Genomic DNA, 23,082 nt, shown 5'->3' with positions numbered 1-23,082 from the left:
GCCACGGTTGTTTCATGATAATCGGACTTTAAGCACAGATAAAACATGAGAACTTCAAGGTTTTCCTGTAGCTTGGACATTGAGTCCAATCAACCACCATCCAGTTCGGGGAAGAACCAGACTTTATCCTGCCAACATGTCCAGGCCAGGGCAACAATGTCAGTCAAATAAGAAAAGCCGTCTGATATTTGCCCTGCATTGCCCCTGTCGCAACCCTGATGTTAATAATATTAATACGAACGAACAAGAAACAAGCCCTCCACGCTGCTGAGTGACAGTGCCGGCTGGGCAGCCAAGCCCCCCGAGCCCAGCCCGGCTGCACAACGCATGCCCGGGATGTCTACGTGCATCTGGGATCCTGTCCTTCAAACTGCTGTCCCCCTGATCCCTGCAGGCAGAGAGACCGAGGAGCGAGTGAGGAGGCAGAGGGTGTGAAGTCAGGCCTCTCAGGGCGAGAAGGAAGCTATCCAAAGCCAGCTGGTCTGGCTTTGATGTATGAGAGATAGCAGGGGAGGGGAAGAGAGAGAGAGCGAGAGAGTGAGAGAGACAGGTTCCCCTTTGCTGGAGAAAAAAAAAACCCCGCCTGAAGACCCCTCCGGTAGCACAGCAGGTTCTGTGAAGGCAGTTTTACGACCAACAGGTGAGAAGCACTCGGGCTCGTCTCGGAGAGATGAGGGGGGAGGGGGAAGGGTCAAGCAGAGTAAGAAATGAGAAAGAGATGACGGGCTTTTGACTGATCTGCCATTAACTTGGGAAGCCAGAAACGAGGTCATACTATCTGTGGCAGCCTGGGCTCAGAGCATGTGTGGGCAGCAGAAGACCAACACAGCGTGCAAAGTGCATGAGATCACGGCCGAGCTGGAGACAGGCAGTGTGCAGCACGTCAGGGACCACTCACAACGGAGAATGGTGTGCTGGCCTCGACGGGGCGTGTTTGCAGCAGGTGTGGGCAAATGCGCCCACGGAGTGATATTGCTCCGGTACAGCGGGATGAAGCATGAGTGAAATAATCCAATCTCCCAAAGAGAGGAGTAAGGACTTTAACAAGGTGTCTGAGTACCTGGTATCTGTGTACCTCAGCAAAGTCCGTTTCAGAAAAAGGTGACGATCAACAGTCGATGCGGTCTGAAATCGGTAAATGAAAACCGTGCGGCTGGGAACCCAGGTTTTGCGAATGCTTAGCCAATAAATCATAAAGCCCGAAGTGAATAATCCTTTATCCGCGAACCTGTCGGGGAGGAAATTGTGCTTTTAGGAAATCAACCGTTTAATTTAGCAAAAGCCCCCCCAAACTCCGTGCAAATCCCGCTCGTCCTTTTGGAAAGGCTGTATCAAACGTGTCTGTGGCTCTGTGTTGCCCGCTCTGCAGTGACACCTGACAAGCACACTGTTACCTGTAGGCTCGGCGCTGCTCACGCTGTGTAAAATGGAGGAAAACTGAATCGGGAGGCGCGCTCGGTGCGAGATTTTAGTTAAAAACGGAGATGATTAACAAGTAGAAATTTAGAATTGTGGGGGAATATACGAACAAAAGTATATTCCTGCTTTTCTAAACGCCTTTTCTGATCTATATATATATAAAACTACTCCGCTTCTGCCCATTGTAATACTGTACCATTTTCATAGAAAAGTAGAATAGTTTTTGGAGAACAAAGACAGGAAGAAAAGTTCAGATTAGAAAGTGATGTTATCTGATCTTTCCCCCCATAAAACGTTAGACAACGTATACCTAAAGTTTGCTTTGAAAGTTTGTGTTTGTAAATAAAGAGGCAACATACAGTATGAAAGACTTGCACCGTTAGTGTTGAATGTAATTCGTTACTTTCAAGCACTGCCTTGCAGGTAATTTTAAGACTTTATGTTTTACGGGACGTTTTAAGGTGATTTGAGATACTCGGTGGTATTTTAAATGAATGAATCTAACATACAGTAGCGATCCACTTTCCTTTCAGTATACTGTAAATCTCACTAGCAGGACTGCATCGGTACCCTCGTCGTGAATCAAAGACAGGACAGCAGGACCCCAAAATTAAGAACTAACGAGATATTTTCACAATATTCTATTACATTACACTTCACACCAATGATTGCAATTCCCAACAGTCGTTAAATAGTATTTTTGAATTGTACAAACGATCCGACGCGGACTGTACTGTATGTTAAATGTGCACCGCTCACCCTTCCCCGTCGCTTTCAGAACAGGGTGGATTGGGGGAATGCAAAGAGCTTCGAAGATCATGCGGGGAAAAAAATTAAAGTAAAGATGTACGTATTTTTAGGCTCGAAGAGAAAAGAAACCGATAGGGAAACTTTGTAATATCACTAAGGTGAGTAAACAGCGGGCGCCCTGTAAACTGGAAATTCAACGGAATTAAATCTGCTCCCTTCTCGATAATCTTTGTCAACCAGATGGCGGGGGATTTGGTAGGTTTTTCAGGGTCCAGCGCCAGTGGTTGTTTGGGGCTTGGCTCTGGGCTCCGAGCCTTGGTCAAACTATTTTTAAAGTAGCTTCGGCTTTGATACGGTTCGGGGGAGAGAGGCGCGGAGATATATAGAAGCAAATCTCACGAACGTGCATTCGCTCAAGGGGGCTGGTATAATGAGGGATTTTAACACCACCCTGGGATGGAAACGCGGATAGGCAGAGTGCAGGGTGTGTGCGCAGGGCGTGGGCTTGAGCAGACTATATTTGTAATGAAGGACACGATCGACTTGAATAGCTGTCTCCAGATTTTGGGGAGCTTCTTTGCGTGTTGTAAGAATTAAAAAAAAATATATCCGTAAACTAATGTGAAACTTCTAAGACTCTCAATGCTTCTCCTCTCATTAGGAACTAAGCTGAGATGAAAACATGATCATTACAAGTGTTAGATCTCTGAAACTACTGCAGCTCTGGAGTATTTATGTCAGCCTCCTGAAGAATATATATATATAATAGAACACAGGTAAATGTGAAAAGTTACATCCAATACCAGTTAAAAATACTAGAAAACGTGCAGTTATATGCCATAAATTACACAGTAAGAAAAAGTACAGAACTTGAAGTATCAGTTTTTTAACTGACCTGCCTGTGTACCCCTATGGAGATAAGGGCTCTGTACTGTATGCATCTAAAAGGCTCTAAAATAACCAGTAAAGACAAGATTTTAAGTGGCTGGGTGGATGTGTTACTAAAGTGTCGCCTTATTTAGCAAGATCCTGTGTGAAGTCAGTGGCAAATGAAACCCTCTTCGGCCACAAGCTTGCGGAGAGCCCATCACAAAAGAACAAAATGAGGCAGAAAAAGGCTGTTGCCGGTCTGTATGATAAAGTAACGTGCAGCAGAATGTGTAGCTCTTTTCGACATAGTAAAAACTGTTCAGTCTCGCAGGTGATGAAGTTGGAGCTGTCTTCAGCTGATATTCTGGTCTCAGCACAGTGCTTATCGAGGGTCAGTTTGATGTGGACATATGGAAAATTATACTTAGACTTGCTTCAATTTGCTTGAGCACCACCAGAGGAAATAAAAACAAAGACAAACGAAAAGCACTGGCTAAGAAGATGCTGCATTTTCTAACGTGCAATCCAAACACTAAATTGCGTAAGAAATTCTTGTGTCTGAAAACAGCCCACGGCACTTGATCACCCTTAATTCCTCTCTGACGAGCTTCGTGGTGATATGTGTGCATATCAACATCCCAGTACACTCCTGAAAAGCAGAAGGCTGTATTTGCATGACAAGTTACTTTTGACACAGATGTGGCATGTGACTGTGTGCAGTCCCTCAACATTTGCTACTTCTAATATCTGAGAGCTGGGGGTCCTTAGGTGTTGAATGGGCTTTAATAAAACCATTCCATTATCCATCCGTCCTCTTGAAATTGAGATCCTCATAAACAAGACCTCAGTCATTGTGACTGGCTAACAGTTTTGCCACGATCTATATGAATGCATTAATGAAGTTAAGGTCATGCCAAATGGTATGCTTATGCAGATTCAATGCATCTACGTAAATCGCAACACAAATAGAATCCAAACTGCAATGGGATATTTTTCTGTGTATTTGAACTGTTTCCTTTCTTCTTCTGAGTTGGAATTGAACACTGGAATGTGTGCTGAATTACTGAACGGCTTCTCAAAGGTGTGCCTTGCGACTCTGCCTTCAGCATTACTGTAAAAGTAGCAAAGTCTAGACTGCCGCAGTGTATAAAAAGCCTTGAGGATAGCGCTAATTGTTTAATTCCACCTCGGTTTCCATGCAGCGCGCCTGTCGTATCGTGTTGCTATTTATATGGGTGTGCTCAGAGACAGCTGCTGGGGGTGTTAGGAGGAGAGCGGCTCTTGAGCCTGGAAAAGCACGTAAATTCTGCACAGGAGCTGTGATTCATCATTTCGGGAACATATAAAAGTCTTTCTTTTCCACTGGGGTAGAGGGCGCCAGGTGGCACAGTCATTCCATCTCTCCCTGGTCCTGCCACGCTAATTCGCTGCCAGTAAGGGGACTGGCTGACCCCTGTGTGATGGTAGACGAGAAGGGCATTTGGTGGCCGTAGATTCAAAAACAAATGCCTGTATGTTTTTTTTATCTTCAGCAACGTTTTTTTTATCATGAAAGTCGCTTTTTCTCATTACTAAGGAATCGCGATTCCCACACTAAGACTGGCAGCGGTGTGTATCTGTTGGCACAAATGTCATCCGCCACGGTCGTCGAAACTGTAGTGGACCACCTGAAGCTCCCAGAGATCCTGCATCTCCAGCACCACCACAGTCTGCCGTCTTTTCATGACTCCTTTTAGCCACGAACAGCTCAGGACCTGCTGCAAATAGGGAAATGGGTCCAATTAAACTTTGTCTTTGTCAATTTAACCCTTTTATTCAATTTTCTGTTCCCGGCTGCTGTCCTAAAAGGCTAGAAGCCTGTTGGATGTGTGGGGCTCATTGGAAGAAACTATGGCAGGAGCTCCCAGTCATGGTTCTGGACACTCAGACTCAGCTGAGATCTGAACTTAACGTGACCCTAAATCGAGCTGCCATTTTTTTTTTCAGTCTGAGAGCTGGATATCATAGGTTCCTTATGAAACAGTTCAGTTCGGTTTGAATGTTATAATTTGCCCCCAGAGGAATTTGTTTACGCATCTGTTTAACACAGCAAAGTTCAGTAACAACCAGCCAACAGAGGGGTCAGCACAAACCATATTTCAGGCACATGTACTGCGGCAGTTGTTCCCAATTAAAAGACATAGTCAGTCAGCTATGACATTCGAAAGTGAAAATGCAGCAGGGAAGACGATAAGCTAGATTTTTTACTGTCACCCAGAGGGGACCAGTGCAGATTCCCACTGGAGGAGGTGAGCTACTCCATCCCTTAATTCTTTGCTTGTAGACAACATATAGGATGGTCTAATATGTCCCACTGATTTTGTTAAAGGGTCCCCTTCAATATGTTTTAAAAAAAACTGTCAAGCAATTAAAGAGTTGAATGGTCGAGCTGTGAGCTCAACATGAACACACCAGCAGGTGTGAGGGATCGGGGAACTGTGAACTAGGGTACCTACAGTATGATATACAGTACCGTAATGTACACCGGTGTTTCCCTTTCTTAAGCTCTTGTGTCTTATTGTTTCATTCCTGCTGAGCTCTTGAATCTTTAACTGAACTATTTTTAAAACAAGTTTGAGCTCTTAAATTGCAGGTGTTATTTCAGAACTAGAATGAACTGTTACAGAGCTCCTCTCACTGTTTAAGTGGCTGGGAGGAATTTTAACTGTGAAACTAGGAATGTGTACTGCAGAGCTGTTTGAGGTAGTGTCTAGCGATACTACCTGATAATGAATCAGGGGAAGTTTAGATATCTAAGAGAGGGCAAGATTTGAAACCAAGCCAAAACAGATTTGGAATGAATATGGTTTACTTTCTTGGAAAATTGCATATGAATAGGATTGTTTTGGAAAGGCAGACTGGAATCCACACCGTTAAATGTTAAGCAATTGTCTTAATGAAACGTTCAATCATTTTAGCTGATAACAGGCTTAGCTGGAATAAAACCCAGAAGACAGGGGTACTCCACTGGGTTGCTCCCTACCTAGATTATGTGCACTTTCACCTGAAATATTTTCAGGACGACTTTCAAAGTTTTTGTTTTTTTGCTCCAGGGCAATATATGTCCCACTTAGTACTCTACTCCAGATGAACTCCAGCAAGTTTTCCAAAACCGTGTTTAGGACAAGGGGGCATTGAATGTACCTGCAATGTTTATCTCATTTACAAGCTTTCCACCAGGGACAGCTTGTATCTTCAATGGCCGTATTGACCATGAATAGGAAACTCCTGTCCAGTGTCAGGTTCCTGCAGGGTTTAGAGCTTCCTCTCAATTAGCACCTGACTAAGACCTGGAAAACACAGACGATGTGATTTCTTATCACAAATGCAGAATTCGGGACTGGAGCTCCCTGCCTCTGGTCTCAGCCCTGTCAATTCGAAATTTGATTTGATGAGAAAACTCTGTCACTGAAGTTGGGAGCCATCTCACAAAACAAGGTTTGTTATTACACGTTATCATTAGCTCCTGGTATGTACTTTCCTATCTAGCCTCAAAATCAATATTTATAATGACATCTGTCATTGCAAAACTAGATAATATTATTTTCTTTACATCACCTTTCTGTTTCTTTTATGTCCTGTTCCTGACTACTTTTATCTTCTGGACCATTTATTACTATTTCGAAGCCACAGCAATACCAGAAATGCGGTATTTAAACATATTACTTACAGGCAAGGGAATATGCCCTCCTCCCCAATCTACAGGCAGAGAATTAGTGTCAGTCTTGTGGGTGGGCAGCTGTGTCAGGCCCTGTATTACAGTATATAGAAATCAGAGCAACCAGATACCTCCAACATCTCTGTTTCTGTTGTGACTGAAACTGTGTTATTTGTTAGTCATGGCTGCTTGCCTTGATTTGGAAGTTAATGTTTTTTTCCAAAATTGAAACGTACAGACATACAGAAAAGTAAATACGTTTCTTCTTAAGAAGCGAGCTCCTTTCGTTTGCCGAGAGAGATGGTACATTCAGATAACGTGATAATGTCGCCCTGATACCTGTAACGCCTTTTGTGTTGGTATGACTTGAAGAAACTATACTTTTTGTACATCTCTCCGTAGAAATGCGTGTTAATAACTGGACTACAGTATTAAAATAACATAAAACTTGTTCTACCTGTTTACTTAATGTATTGACACGTTTAGGTTTTGAAGGGTCTGTCACGCCGTCAGTGATGAAGGGACAACAGAGAAAGCTACAGAATTTGAATCCAATAACGTTTAGAAGGAGAGCAGTTCTTGTAGTTCGGTTTTTTCAGAAACAAAATGTTTATTTTGAAATCTTGTCGGCGCAGTGGACAAGCACTGCTCTCTTGCTTTTTGACGCCCCCTTAGAAAAGCTGACACAGTTCCATTTTTTTTTTATTATTGTTCGAAAGCTTGACATAAAATGAGACATCGCCGCAAAAGGTACATGAACACGGTAGACAAATGCCACGTGAAGCAAAGAAAATACGCGTGGAAAAAGTTTGTGTCGAGTTAGAGCGTGACAGCGTGTGTGTGTGCTCGTCTCCGGAGACGGGATGGGTCGAAGTTGAAGAGTAGGAGTTCACACATCTGGCGTCACAGATTCCACAGCAGGCATCACAGGAAACTGCAGCTAAACTTGCGTGTCAGTCCGCAGTCGGTGAACACGCAGCTTCTGCTGGGAATACGGTACTGTTCAGCTCCGGGTGATCACCGACATGCTTTACATAATATCTTAATTACTAATTAATGCAACCACATTAAAAACAAAGCCAACAGGGCCTTAAGCGGTACAAAGGCAATGCAACTACACTATCTTAAAGAGTGAATCGGTCTCTGACAGCACAGGCGCCCAGAGAAATGCAGTGAAGAAGCACTTTTATAATCTTGTTCTTTTAGAACTTTTTGAGCGGATTCCTTTACGGTGGTTTTTAAACACAATCGGAAGCTGTTGCTTTAAATCCCGGCAAAAACAATCCAGTCTCTCGCGCCACACCTCTTCCTTAGATCCAGGCAGCAACTGCACCGGCACGTGACGGAGCCGCATGCGGCCGGCGGGCCGGCCCCCTCTCCAACACCATTGGGCAACCGCAGACGGCGGCGCCCCGTGATTGGGCTTCACCGACGCCCATCAACTAAAGACGACCCTATTGTTGCCGTAGTCTTGGCCAATGACGTCAATGGTATCTAAGGGGCTAGCGCCAGCCAAAAACACAACTACATTGCTTGGGAAAAGGCAACCTTTCTATAAAAAAAAATATTAACGAGTTAAAAATGTCCACTTACAGGTGCCAATCAGACTTTTAAAAAATCGGCTGGAATTTATGGCATCATTGATTTCGAATTTGGTACTTCCTAAAGGATAAAGTTTAGAGTATTACTATTATACGCGTAAACTTGGCTGCCTCACAGAATACTCCTTTTAGTTTTGACGTCACTGACAGCGGGGAGAGTTTTTAATTTCTGCACTTTTACAAATCATTGGCAATAGTCCCTCACTTCCAAGCGCAACCCCCCCCTCCTCCGCCTCCTCCCAGACTCCACACAATTTTATCGCCCATAAAATGTAATAAATCTCAAACAGGAAAAAGAAATAGAGCTACGACCAACAACAATGCACAGAAGCTAACTCCATCGGACACGCCTTTTAAAACACTTTTAATGACGAGGCGGGGGGGAGTGACGGGCAAGTTGTGGGTTACAGTCTTTTTTTAAAAATAAAATAAAATAAAGGAAGAGCCATCTATACCTATCTCCCTCAAAATATACACGTATCTTGAAATTCCGAAAAGGCAGGAAGGGCTGAGTTTGGCTCCGGCTGCGCTGTCCGGCAGATAGGAGGGAGGAGCCAGCCTGTGACAAGAGGCTGGTTCTCCGGAGTTTGTCAGTTTCCTAAAAATAGCTGCCGTGTATCAATGTGAGTGCGAGTCCGTTTATGTCACACTGTATCTATTAGAGCCATTGATACGGTGTATCTATATCCAGTCAGGGACTGGGGAGAAAAGGGTGAGTAGCAAAAAATAGCAACAATATTACCACACGGGGGGACGGGGGAGAGGGGGAGAGAGAGGGAGGGAGGGAGGGACGGAGGAAGGGAGAGCGGAGAGTGGAGAGTGGAGAGGGGGCAGAGCAGGCTAAGACACCCAGCAGTGCACCGTCTGATCGGCTACCCGGGGGCGACGAGCGAAAGCGGGAGAAAAACACCGAGCTGTGCACCGGGCTGGCCGGGGGAAATAACGGTCATCGAACCCTTCGCCGGTTTAAAATGCCCGTCGGGGGACGCGCGACCTCTGACGGAGTGGTGTAGGGAGCTCGCTCGGGCGGCAGAGCGGCGGCGGGGGGGGGCGGGGGAGTTGACAGCCCGAGCTGGTGGATGCGCGCAGCGCGGCTGTGCATGTCTCACGGATCGTGTCTTCAGCAAAACAACAACAACAACAACAACAACAACAAAGAACAAGAAAATAAAAAATAGCAGTTTTTCTTTTGTAACAGACAGGCGTGAGGGGGCACAAACCCAAAACAAAACACCCCACGGAGGAACGAGCCTTGTTTTCTCCGAGGTACGTGGTCTTTGATGAGCTTTTCCTTAAGAAATAAAATAAAAGTTGGGCTGGTGGTGGAGACGGGCGCTGTGATTGTGCGATCGGGGCTGCACGGAGAGATGCTGTCAGCGCTTACTTGAACTTCATTTTCCCATGCAGTTCACTTGCTGCTGTCCTGCCCTGGGATAATCACTCTCGGTACTGTGGGACCATATCCAGGGATGATTTTCCTACACGCTGAGTTCACGGCACCGGTATGTTTTGTACCAGATAGGGCAATTGAGCTTTAAAATAAAAAAAACAAAACAAACAAAGATATGTGCACCCGTCATCTTCCAAGATTCCCGTGACAGCTCAGTGTTGTTTTGTTGGGAAGTATAAACAAACTACACTGTGATCTTAGCATGGCGGAAAATTGTCCATGGATATTTCTGCAAATCTCATCTTTGACTCAGGACCGGGGGTCGCAATGTGAGCCAGTTTGTCGCTTGTTGACCCCAAGACTTGCAAGAAGAAGCGTACCGTGTACTGTATTTTAAATCCAGACGCAGGTGTAAATGCAAGACGACAGCAGTCGGAACTAGTGAACAGAACTTTTTGTTTTAAACTTTGTTAATAGGCATTTTAACGCCTGGTGGTACTGCAGTGAGTTAAGATGAAGGGCTGGCGTCTGCATGTTAAGATGATAAAATGTTACAAAAAGGTCTGATGCTTCCTGTTCTTGTCTCGAGAAGAAAAGTCTCCGATTGGTGACGCATTCAGTAACATTTTATAGTCCCTATAGCTCATGAACTGGGAAAAATTTTCGTGATTTGTTTACATCGATTTAAACGTTGATGTTTTATTCTTGGAGGCACTGAGGTCCACACCGCGCCACCCGAATCACCGGCCTTGACGGCGCCGAGTAGCCGCTTCTGTGCGGACTGATCGACTAAAGTTTCTTTCGAAAATACCCACGGCATAAATAAAGAGGGTTTGTGTCGTATTAGTCTAAATCACCTCAGGCTGGCTTTGATTAGAAAACGTCGGAAAATATCATTTGCATTGTAACAGTATTCGAAGCATAATGCTCGAGCTGGAAATATTAGCAAGTGCGTGTTGTGCAGATCATGAACTAACGTTGTACATGTCATACCTGTATCACGCTTAGCTAACTGAACTGAGAAGAATCTGTTGCATGTTCGTGTGACTTGCCCAGCTCGCTGAAAGATATTGATAGGTCTGTCAGCGGAAAGTTCCTAATACTTTCTTTCTCCAGTTATCTCAGATTATCTGAAACTCTTAGTGGCTGGTTTTACAATATACCTTTAAACCTATCCAGTTACCATGGTATGCAGTGATAAATATCAAAATCTCTCTATATATGAGTGTATTGTAGGGCTTACTGTACATAAAACGCAATGACGGGTAGTATTACTGTATCATGGTAATTATCATATTACTGTATCGTGGCAAACCTTGGCAAATCCAGTTGTAAAATACAATTGCAGTGCTACAATGGCTATGAAAAATCACCGTATTATTTATGTCATAACGATCGCGTTTAATTTTTCCGACCTGCTTATCATTGTACTGCTTCCTTGCCTAATTTACCTTCCTACACCAAAATCTAGAGCCCTTAGCTGTGAAATCGACAGTTCTGTTTTCAGAACTGAAAGCGAGTCCAAAGCAAATTATGGGAAAATTAACAAGTGTGTCCCCCATACACGCCTCGGTTCCTGCCTTCGCGGGTTGTCTTCTGTGAAAACATTACCCGCTTGTCTGTTGGCTCTCCCCCTGGGACTTCGATACAGACTGCGCCTGTGTAGGTGACACCTGCGTTTTCTGTATTGTGACTACCTGTATGTACAGATATCTCAAAGGTAATATATGAGTCCTTCATGGTTCTTTAGTGCCTGACACGGTGGCAGATAACTATTCCTGTCTGTCTAATGAGAAATGTCTATTCCAAAAAGTACAGACAGTAGAGATACACACAGAGACAGACCGACTCGCAAAACCAAACACTGAATTCCTTATTAAATTTGACCCGGGCTGAGTGACTGGGGCCCTTTGTTAGAGCTATTGCTTATGAGCTCCTTGTGAAGTTCGCCTTCCGAGTTCTCAAGCGCTCTCTGCTACTTGTGGAATAGAGCTGCTTAATACAGTATAGCGTGCGGAGAAAGAGCTAACCTGGTATTAAAATTCATTAAGAATTTTTTGGCCGCCAAGACCCTTCTGTGCGACTTCGTGATTTTGCGTGTGTGCAGTTATTATTATTGGATTCAGATATGAGAATTGTATTTGAATCGGTCGTGCAGTAATACCATTTTTTTTGCTTTAAAAGTGTGGTCGGATTCAGAGCGCCGTGTTCTTGTGTAGATCTTGGCTGCAGCAGACTCTTAAGGGATATACACTAGTCAGCACATGGCTGCACTAAAATATTATCCACTTTCCTGCAGAAGCACGGAATTGCACAGTGCATGATAGAGAAAGTTAATAGTCACTCATAGAGTAAGTTGTTTTTAACTGCTCCCAGCATGACATGAGTCACGTTTTAGACACCCAGCTTGGAGTCACTAAATGATTTACAGTTTCTGATGTATTTAAACCTCTGGCTTCTGAAGCTGGAAATGGGTTTCATCTACCTGAAACAGAAATTATGAGTTGTGCTATAGAGCTGCGGTGCACCTTGAGTCTCACTTCCACCATAACGCAGGTACTGGAAGGGGCTGTTAGTGGGTGACTGATGGGTGTCCTCTGGAGTGGAGGATGACTGACAGGAAGGCCTTCCTGCAGGCTATGGGTGTTCAGATCTTTACTATGAAGCTTACTACCGTGTGACTTCTGATACAATTTGTTCAATTGTGATATCATTGTGCATAAGCTTGTCTGTCGCATGTCACCTGTCTGTGCGATGTACTGTAACAAACCGCTGTCTTGGAAAAGAGACAGTTTGGAGGGCCTCATGAGGAGTTTGTTTTATCCCATTTCAACAAATGCCGATAGAAGCATAAAAATACAAATATACACAATTTGGCACAGTAGCCGTGTGACTTCTGATACAATTTGTTCAATTGTGATATCATTGTGCATAAGCTTGTCTGTCGCATGTCACCTGTCTGTGCGATGTACTGTAACAAACCGCTGTCTTGGAAAAGAGACAGTTTGGAGGGCCTCATGAGGAGTTTGTTTTATCCCATTTCAACAAATGCCGATAGAAGCATAAAAATACAAATATACACAATTTGGCATAGTAGCCGTTTACCGAGAATGAAGCTTTCAGAAGCACAGCAGAGCCTGAATACAGGCCCGATATAGGCCTGAATCCTATACGGATTCAGGCCTATATCCGTTTACAGTAGCCGTTTACCGAGAATGAAGCTTTCAGAAGCACAGCAGAGCCTGAATACAGGCCCGATATAGGCCTGAATCACACGGGAGTCTTCGACTCATCTGGCATTCACAGAGTACAAACACAGAGCCTGATTTTCCTTGTGTTGCTGGCCAGAGGGGTCCTAGTTCTACATGATGGGAATTTGCTCTGGAGTACTGAGGAGTATTTCCAGCTGGTAGTGGGTCAGTTGGTTAAGAACTGTCCCAAGCCTTAGTTCACTAAGTGAGTCATTACACCTAGCTTGGGGAAGATGATACAGAAGATTTGTCAGTCTTCCTGTATGCAGACCCTAGAACTGAGCATTCAGAACTGTGGAAAGCACACGTGTATATAGACCAATGTTTATTTGGCTTAGTGTTGTCCTTTCCATAGAAAATGTATAATTGTACAATTGGCATTTTTAGCATTACGCAGGGTGTGTATGTAAGTAATGTAACATTGTGTCATGTTCTGTTTGCTGGGCCTAAGTAGAAAATGAAAAGCCTTTCACTGATTAGCATAGATATTAGAGGTAATTGGGAAGAAGGGGTGTTAAATGGTCTTTACCACGTCTGGTCTCTGCTAGTTTCTGGTCACTTTGTTCAGACTGTCAGACAGTGTGGGTTTCTGTAAATGTTGAAGAGCAATCCCTTTTACTGAGACAGACAAGTAAAGTAAGAAATACTGTAGTGTATATTATTTTTGGAGTGTAAAGAGGGGGCTTGCAGTGGATTTCTTCAGCCTGCCGGAATATCGACACCTAGGTAATAATGTATTACTCACATCTGCGGCCCATTTTCATTGGATACATTCTGTCCTGTTGGCAGCTCCTAAGATGGTGAACATGCAAAGGATAACAGCGATCCTTACAAAAGGTGCCGTTTTGCACGTTTCCCCCTGAGTTCTTTTTCAAACACTAGCTTGATGCTGTGTGTGTCTCATCTTATAGACACCCCTTCGCTGTCCAATGCATCACGCAAGAATTAAACACTAGAAGTGGGGTGCTGTTTTTCCCCTTTTTTAATAAAAGGAGTCCAGACTGTCCTGAGGGTTTTCTTGCTCTCACTGCTGTTTGAGGTTTTCTTTTCTTCCCTCATCACACTGATGCAGATTGTTCTCAGTGCTGGCCTTGCTTAAACTGGCCTTATGTTGTGGCGGGCATAAATAAAATTAAAACTCGTGAGCGGCATCGTCCAAACCAGACGAAAAACTGCCTCTGGTTTAATAGACTCCTCATTATTCGAGTGTCTGGGTGCACAGAGAAGGCCTTTGATCGGTTTCTCAAAAAGTGTGCCAGTGACCAACAAAAACAGCGTTATCTCAGGCTTCAGTTCAGGCGTCCATAAGGAATGCGTGAATTTTTTTCCCCTTTAGCATTAGAGCTAATGGCGCAGAGCGTATGGCCATGGAACAGTGGTAAATTGAGCTGGGCCCAGTCGCTGCGGTGCGGTTCAGTGTTGTGTGAGGGCTGAAGAGCTCTGGCTCCGATTCTTGATTCATGCGTTAACACAGTTACTCCACTCAGGTATGTAGAATTAGCATGCCCGTTAACAGTGAGCGAGAGCAGTTGTAATATTATTAAGTACTATGATTAGTAGTGCATAAAGTGCTTTTTTTGGTTATATACTTTGTGCTGTAATACAGGAACAGACGTATACCCTATTTTTCATGTAACAGATTACACCTTTTATGTAGATATTCAGAGGATAAATTAAAATCTAAATATTTAAAATACCATTAAGTTCTCTACAGGGGCAGGAATTTGGATTTAAACATGCTAACATAGTCATCTACAGTATGATACAGCAACTCGGCAGAGATCCCATAGAGATCCCATAGACCTTGAATGTTATTAAGATTCTGTCTCAAACAGTATGTGCGCATGATACATTGTGTTGGTTATGGATTAGGACATTTTATTCTCTCTCACAAAGGACTGCATGGTGATCTTTTACTATATTTTGTTTTCTGTATTACTTTTTTCCTTGTAAGAATTCAATATAACTGTTTTACGTTTTTCTTTGAATATATAAAACTTCACGCATTAAACACCCCTCTGTTGCAATATGCAGGAAAGACAGAAGGCTTAATTGCAAAGTAAAAGGTTGATTTCCTTTGAGCCTCGGGATCCCTTGACTGGGGCTTGTGTGCCCTGTGAGTGGAGCCCCAGCCTGTGTGTGAAGGTGTCTTTCTCGGCAAGGCTGGAGTCTGAGACGCTGCCATGTATCTGCTGTCGTGCTTCGGTCCTTTCAGATCCACAGCCAGCCTTACGCCGCGCATGAGTTAACAATATTTTCCTTGTACTGCTTTCCACGCCACTGTTTCTGTCTGTGTGGGGTTTAACTATCGGCCTTTGCGTCAAAATGAATCACTCACCATGTTTGTTTCTGACCTCTGTCTGTTTTGGTTAGTAATTGCAGGCCTAGCAAGGCAGGTAATCAGGTCGTGGTAGATTGTCATGAAGATGACCTCAGGGGCAGTACTGGCCTGTCATCCTGATTTGTTTGCCTCTGAAGGAGCTTTGTCATCAGTTGTCAGCAGTCAGAACTGGCAAAGACAAATAATTTGTTCTGCTTGATATTCTCATTATTCCTGTGCTTATTATTACAGTAGTAATGCTCAAACCAGCCGCACACTGGTGTGGCAGTTAGTGCTGCAGCCTGACGGCTGGATTTTGGCATGGCCCTTCTGTGCGGAGCTTGCACGTTCTCCCTTGGTTTCTGTGTTGGTTCACTCTGGGTGCTCTCGGTTCCTCCAGAGTACGAGAGACATACTAGCAACGTTAATCTGAGTCTATATTTGTCTGTGTATTCTTGAATGTGTGTGTTTGCCTTGTGGTGGACAGGCATCCCCTCCAGAGCGTAGTCCCACCTTATGCACTGCATTCACAGGACAGGCTCTGTGTTCTTGTGATCCCTACCAGGAATAAGCATCTTTCTGATAATCGGATCAGTCGATTGTCGGATCAAACAATGAGCATAATCATAACCAAGGCATTTTTTGTTGCATCAGTAGAACACTCTGTATGTACTGTACAGTATATACAGTATTGTTTTCAAATTAATGCTACTCTCATGCTGGGTAGCAATTTGATTAAATTAGGAACACGGTTTGTTTTGATTTTCTTAAAACCGCCAGGATTGTAGCTAACATAGTCCATAATTACTGTCCATAAAACCTAATAATGTGTTATTTTAATCTAAAACAGGTTTTAATATGGTTACAATTGCTATATATCAGGTGTCTCCAATCTTGGTCCTGGAGAACCCCAATCCAGTGTTTCATATAGGTCACCTCAAATCAGGTGTTAAAGATTAGGATAGTTGTTTAAACAATCGATCAATTAAGCAATAAGTGTTTCAGCAAAGAGAACATTAAAGCCCTTGAGGGTAAAATGCTATTCTGATTTTTCTGTCATATGATTTCTAAATTGCTTAATTGGTTAGCCCACCTGTTTAATTGATCATTTTTAAATTGTTCAAGGCCTGTAGAAATTTAAAGGCTACATATAAGATCCGCTGTGCTGGGGCTCATGGGGAGATTGTGGCACAAGGCTTGTGAATGGTGTAAAACTAGCTAATAGCACAGTAAGATCCCAAAATTTGCTTTGCAAATCATATATACTCTAATGAAGAGTTTGCAGAGGTTTGCCATTTTCTTAGAAAAAAATGAAATGTGCAGTAGTGGTTCCCTCTTTGATAAAGCTAAGCAGACAGGATTTGCTCTTGAGAGCTGGCTTTCTGAAGACATGCTGTGTGAAAAATGTTGCCTCTATTGTCACCCGTAATCTGTGGCTTAGGGTGCACACTGCCCTGCGGCAGTGAATGCTTTATGGATTATTGGTTACATACTATCAGAATTTTCCAGATTGATTGATGGATTAAATTGTTATTGTGTGAGGTTTTCCAACTGCCTAATAAATTAGATTTCTTTTTTGAGGAAAATGAATATACTAATCAAGCTGTGGAATGGCACTGTGAGTGGCTGTTGTAAAGAGCTTATTTCAGTAATTCTTTCTATTGCTTTATACACTACATTACTGCACTTTATGTACTTTACTGTTTGCTGCAGTGACCCTGATTTCCAGGACTGTGCTCTAGTGTCTGCTTATTTGAAATGCCAGAAGAGATGAACATGTTATTGATGTGTACAGAAGGTCTGCTGTGGGTGTGTTACTTATCTAATGAGTATATAGTACTCTAAAAACCGGGCTTATTTGTATTTAATCTTTTGTTGGTCAATCATAAATTAACACGCAGTATCAGTTAGGCTGTATGGTCGTTAGGCTTGAACATGTTTTGTCAAAGTGCCAGTTGTTTATAAACCTCTAACCAGCCAGGACTTGTGTTCAGTGAAGCTTTGTAGTACAGGACCAAGTGTGACAACATTCTGAGACGCTAAGGATCATGGGAGATGACAGTGTGCAAGAGACGTGTCAGATCTACTGTAAGTGCCAGCAATGCAACCTGCCTTTCTCTTATTGCCGAGGCAGTGACGTTGCATGAGACCTGTAATCCTGAAAATGAACCAAATTGCACTCTGTTCATTATTATACCTTTAATGCCACTTATTTTTACAGTTCATTTGTTATTCTACTTTCAGTTAGTTAGAAAACCAATTGCTAGAGCATAACCAAATGTTGCAAGCAACCACAGTATTTACCAAAAGAATGGAAAATAACAAGACATGTTTGGAACTTTTTCATGAATCATAAATGTAAGAAATTAATTCATTCTTCAACTTAATTATGTTTTTTAATTATATGCTTTTAAATCCTTAAAAATGTAGCTTGCTTTTTCTAAAAGGTTGGAAAATTCATTTCACTTCATTTAAAAGCAATAAGTACATAATAAATTCCTCACCTCCCACCCACCTCTAAAGAAATCTTGCTATGTACTGGTCTTCACTTGGTCTTCTTATGGAAAAAATGATGCGTGAATTTTGGAATACTTAAACCTTTTCTTCCAAATAGTCTTCTTGATTTTTTTTAAAATCAACACCACATGTCGATGGGATATTGTAGATTTTTTTCACACGCAGAAGGGAGGAAGTATTTTTTTTTTTTGCTTCTGCTGCAAAGGCATCCCATTGGAATGATGCCTTTGCTAGGTTTAGCTTAGTTAAACAATTTAAAATAAATACAAATAAAACCACTTGGTCTATGTGTAACCAGATTTATCAGCAAACCAGGAGGCTGGCAGAATTTCTTTTCAAGCCAGCAGAAAGCAAGTCCACATTGTCCTCACCAAGAGGCTCAGGCTGTTTTAAAGATGCTCTGGTGACTTGGCTCCCACAGAGATTCTCGAGGACTTTGAAAAAAAGAACATTTTATTCCATTCAGTAAGGCTTTCTTCTTTTTTTGTGTAAAATGAATGGCTAAACTTTCTCCTAGAGGGAAAGATTATGAAACAAATCCTTGCAATTGTTCCTGATGATCATTTATTACTATAGGAATCTTACATTGATGGAGAAAATTATACCTTTAATAACACTGGCCATATGATGTACAGTAATAGGTAAATTGTGTATTGATGCTGCTTTGTGAATCTCCCAGCAGTGATTTCAAGATCACATATAATGCCTTCTTTCTGTCAAAGGAATAAAAAAAGAAAACAAACTTCAGTTCTGTTCATCAGTTTCTCTTTTATTTTTCAGCATTCATAACTAAATGCACTTTACTGGCATTGCAGATTTTCTCGTTTTTTTTCACACTTTGTGGTGTTATCTAGAGCTGGCTAGCTATCCGCTGTCTTAACTAAGTAACAGTTTCTGTCAGTTGCAATGTGTGTTAATAGACTACACATTACTGCCGTCGTTCCCTGCCATGCAGGGAGAAAGAGATTGGCATTTAAAGCAAACTTTAAGATGTGTTACATGATTGACAGTTTATTTGCAAGTACATCACGTTGTAGGAGATACAGCAAAGATGTTTCTGTTTATTCCTGATGATAATTCTGCAGCTGTACTATAAACACCACCACAGAAACATAACCTACCTTAGACAAATATCTGACACACTCACAGACTTTTTTATTGTACACATACTCATTCATACTTAGAGCCAAGGTGACTGAACTCACCCCACCACCTGGCTAACTATGCTTTATGTTCGTCTGATCTGTTTCACCTTATCCTAGCTTGGCACCCAAGACACAGAGGCCAGATATTTAACTTAATAAGCCATCTGACAGTGGAGGTGGACCATAATTGCCACACTTCCTGCCGTGTACAACCCTCTCAGAAAAATGATCCAGTCCATTGCACGGCGAACTCTTTTAAACTGGTTCTTAACTTTGTCAGTTGTCTTCCTGCAGGCTGGATCGTGTCCATTCTGACCATTGTGGGAAATAATTAAGTGCTGGGAAGCATAAGCTTATAGCGCTCTCATGCCTTTTGTGTTAGCTATATTCTCTGGTCGTTCAGTATGTTGGCAGATTGTTGGCTACACTTGCAGCTCTCCAAGATCTTGATGTGGGCAGTGCTGAGACCTCACGTTTGGTACGAGTCATAGAGAGTGCTGGAAGTAGCGCCCCCCTCATGTTGTTTTACTTTGTGACGTTCCTTTTTTAAGTGAGGTTACGTGGAAAATGCAGAAGTCATACTGGAGTGCAGTTCTGCTGTGGAGAGCACACTTTGTTGAGGGCGTGCTGGGCCTTCTTGTAGGAAAATAATTTTACAAGGTTCCTTGCTTGATCTACTGCCAATATGTCTGGGCTGAACATATCACTTTTCTCCCCCTTAGCTTGAGGTTATAATTAATTCCTCTAGACTTGACTGAGATTTATTATTCTATAAAGTTCAGAAACGTGCCAGCTGCGCAATTAATTTGGCTGTTTTTTGTCTCAGAATTTGTTATGCCAGATCGCTCACAGTATTGGACATTGGACTTCCATTGTTACTATGACCTCCTCTGGGTTACTGTTCTGCAGTGTAATTGATAAGGTTGATAATAGTCAAACTCATACCTTTGCAGCCTGCTTACAGAAACCCAATCTTTATTTTAAGCCCACTAGCGTTTTAATTTCTGACTTTAAGTCTTCAATTTTTATGGCTGAAATGCTAAGTGGCCAATCAGAGCTAGTGACCAAAGTTGATGGAGAAGGAAGTAACTATAGAGTTGAAAAAGCCCATTCTTATCTCACAAAAGAGAAATGGATTCAGAATTTTTTCATGTCAAAATCATAGTCCAACTTGGTGGGAATGGAGGACTCGCATTTTAAATAAGAGAAGTTGATTCTCGCCGGCTCCCCTTTAAAATGGCACCATACCCTTCAAACATACAACATTTGTTCAACATTATAATTGCTACAAAAGTCAAGAATCCTGAATTTGAAGTTTAACCTTGACATTGATCCTCAGAGTACGGAACAGGCAAGTTTCTAAGAGCAGCTTGATAGCAGTAGAAAAATCAATCCGTCCATCCGTTCTCTGAAAGCCACTTATTCCTGTTAAGGACAGCGCCAAACTGGAGCCTGTCCCGTAAATGTAGGAGTGAGCGCATCCCGGACAGACACCCGGGGCCACTCTAGAGACACCTGTGAATCTACACACCACACTTCTGAGAGGGGGGAGAAATCAGAGCTCCCTGAGAAAACTCACTGAATACGGACAGAACTTGGAACCCTGGGACCTCGGAGCTGGGAGGAAGTAGTCCTGACTGTCACAATCAAGCCCTTTTAAATGTGATGTTTATCCTTTATTTTTGCTTTTCGAGGCGCTTTGGGACGCTTCACTCTGTGAGACACTCTCAGTGATCAGCTGAGAATTCTTTGCAGGAGATTTGTTTAAAACAAAAGTACAGCCTCATGTTTGTTCAGGTATAAGCACTGATAGAGGGAGCTTTATCTTTACACTCAGTGATTTATTGGCACACACTGAACTGGGATATCAGGGGAGCAAGGTTTATTGCTTCCTCAGGACTCTGGCATTCTTGTCTGTGAGTCCATATAGATATGGGATTAAAGAAATGAGGAGGGAGTGAGAGATACAGAATGATGTATATGTGTCTGGGTGTTATTTTTCTTTTCCCCTCTGGTTTCCTATCCAGTGAAGTATTCCTGGCCCACTGGTAAACAAAAATAGCAACAGTTCTCAGGGACAGACATCTTTTTTACGGCACTTGGCAGGGTAATAGAGGCTGCTCTGTGTGTATTTTTATTGAATGTCTATTTCTGCCTGTCCACCAAGTACATTTTTTTTTCTAGTCAGTTGTGCTACATCACAGGCTGATCCTGACTGCTCAACACTGTTTAGTGAATCTCGTTCGCTACTTTGTGTGTGTGACACGTCTTGCCACATTGCCCTGGTGTGCACATTCCCTGTCTCCCTTTCCATCAGGTGCACACATGAGGTGGCACTGAGTGGCTCAGCCTGACTCCCAAGGCGAGGACAAGCCAGGGGAGCAGTTATTGGCGAGGGTGAACTCCAGACCACATGGTCAAGGAGACAGGCTAGTGCTGTCCATATATTGCCTCTTTCTGTGCTGTCTCTGTAGGAGGGCTTTCTTTTAAAAACCCATCTCAATCAAACCTCCACTTGCAGAAATCCTGCCTTTTACCTTTTTTCTTCAGTTTTGCCAGCAGCTGTTGTACACAGACTAGTTTATTCATGTGCGGACTGAGAATTTCTGATTAAGATGCCAATTGCAAAAAAAAAGGATTTTAACAGGGCTGGGTGGTGCGGGAATTGATTAGATTTTTATATGCAAAATAATGTACTGCACAGTGACTGTTGCAAAGTACATAATCAAAATGGAAAAGTACTGAGTACTAATTGCTGGCTGCCCAGTTTATCATAAGTACAGATTATGCAGAGTGTAACAAGACCTCTAGATCAATCAGGATGTTTTACTTTCTATCGATTTGCAAAAGGGGAGTAGTCATTGAACTTTAGAATGCAGGGAAACAGATGAGTTTGAAAACACAGAAGCTGAACATTTTAGTGCTATTTCATCACAGTCTACAGAGGAACTCAAAATGATCTGAAGTGCATCTAACTGCTTTGCAACGGGATTCTAGTCTGTGTTCCTGAAATCCCCATAGATGTAGTAGGAGGGACTGTAGCGCTGGTGAGCAGCCCGGCACTTCACACAGTTCTCAGACAAGGAATAATACTTCGTCACTTCAGCTCGTCCCTGGAGGAGACACCAGAAGTGTGGCGCGTGTGGGTGCATCTCATTCGCAATTAGAGCAGGTCGTGGGGGTTAGAGAAGACTGTCGCTTCAGCAGCGCTTGTGAAATGAGCTTGCCTGTCTTCTCTCTTCGTCTCCCCAGGAATTTTCTGTTCTGCGAAGGTGAACACAGCGAGGACTGGGACAAAAGGAGAGGTCACTGAAGGCGAAGGAAGAGAGAGAGGGACACTGGATAATCTTGCTCCAGCAGAAGGAGGAACACCATTTTGACTGGTGCGTCTATATAGTTCATCCCATTAATGCTGGAAGCTACTATTTTGGATGGGAGTTGAGAGCTGTTGTATAATAGTTTTTTTAGTTTACAAATTGTCATGTCAGAGTTCTTTGTTTAGTTAACAGGCTCAGAGTTTTTGTCTTCTTACATTGGTCAGTTCATTTTTTGGTGATCTACAACCCTATACAACAGTTTAGGATATTATTTTTCTTAGACACTAACAAATCACCTAGGTGCAAATGAGAAGAACAGTTTCCTCAGACGTTATCATTGGTGCATCATTGTTTACATGACATTTCTATCCTTACAAGTACTGAACATTGCAATCTTAATTCAGTAAGAATTTCTATAGCCCTTATGAGCTGGGTTACTTTTCCCTACAGTAAATGCTGTGGTGTTTCTAACCTGAGCCAAATGCTGTAAATGTTTCAATCTGTCATAAAGGTATTTATTAGGCTTTTGTGTAATTGACTGGAGAGAAAGATCTGGGATTAGTTTTGTAAGCTGCTAGACAGTTCAGGTACCTCACTAATTGAGCATGTGAGCAACTAAGAGGTTTTGGCAGATTTGTTATTAGACACCACATTCCAATAATTAAAATACAAATGTCAAGATTTAAAGTTGGTAAAAATAATGTAAATGATTTTTTCCTAGGTGGGCACAAACAATTAGGACAGTAGGTAGGACAATTAGGTAGCAGGACATTTTGACTTGGTTTTACGGAGGGTGCTAAACAGC

The 23,082-nt window shown here is 42.7% G+C and overlaps 1 protein-coding gene across 28 annotated transcripts in view; it reads left to right on the top strand.

Moving 5' to 3' along the window:
* The first annotated feature begins 379 nt into the window (after positions 1-379).
* mef2aa (myocyte enhancer factor 2aa) overlaps positions 380-23,082 on the top strand; it is a 156,258-nt gene continuing 133,555 nt past the window's right edge. For 6 of the 28 annotated variants that reach the window (XM_088641391.1, XM_088641394.1, XM_088641392.1 and 3 more), the window contains exons 1-2: positions 9,114-9,603; positions 22,213-22,343. The gene's annotated coding sequence lies outside the window, so the exon portion shown is untranslated. Of the gene's footprint in view, positions 641-8,818; positions 9,050-9,112; positions 9,604-9,744; positions 9,840-22,212; positions 22,344-23,082 lie in introns of those variants that run through there. The other 22 variants (XM_088641397.1, XM_088641395.1, XM_088641393.1 and 19 more) reach the window with 17 other exon arrangements.

The sequence above is a fragment of the Lepisosteus platostomus genome, chromosome 7, assembly GCF_059453375.1.
Source record: "Lepisosteus platostomus isolate fLepPlt1 chromosome 7, fLepPlt1.hap1, whole genome shotgun sequence".
Taxonomy (NCBI): domain Eukaryota; kingdom Metazoa; phylum Chordata; class Actinopteri; order Semionotiformes; family Lepisosteidae; genus Lepisosteus; species Lepisosteus platostomus.
This window is presented reverse-complemented; position numbering and strand designations above follow the sequence as displayed.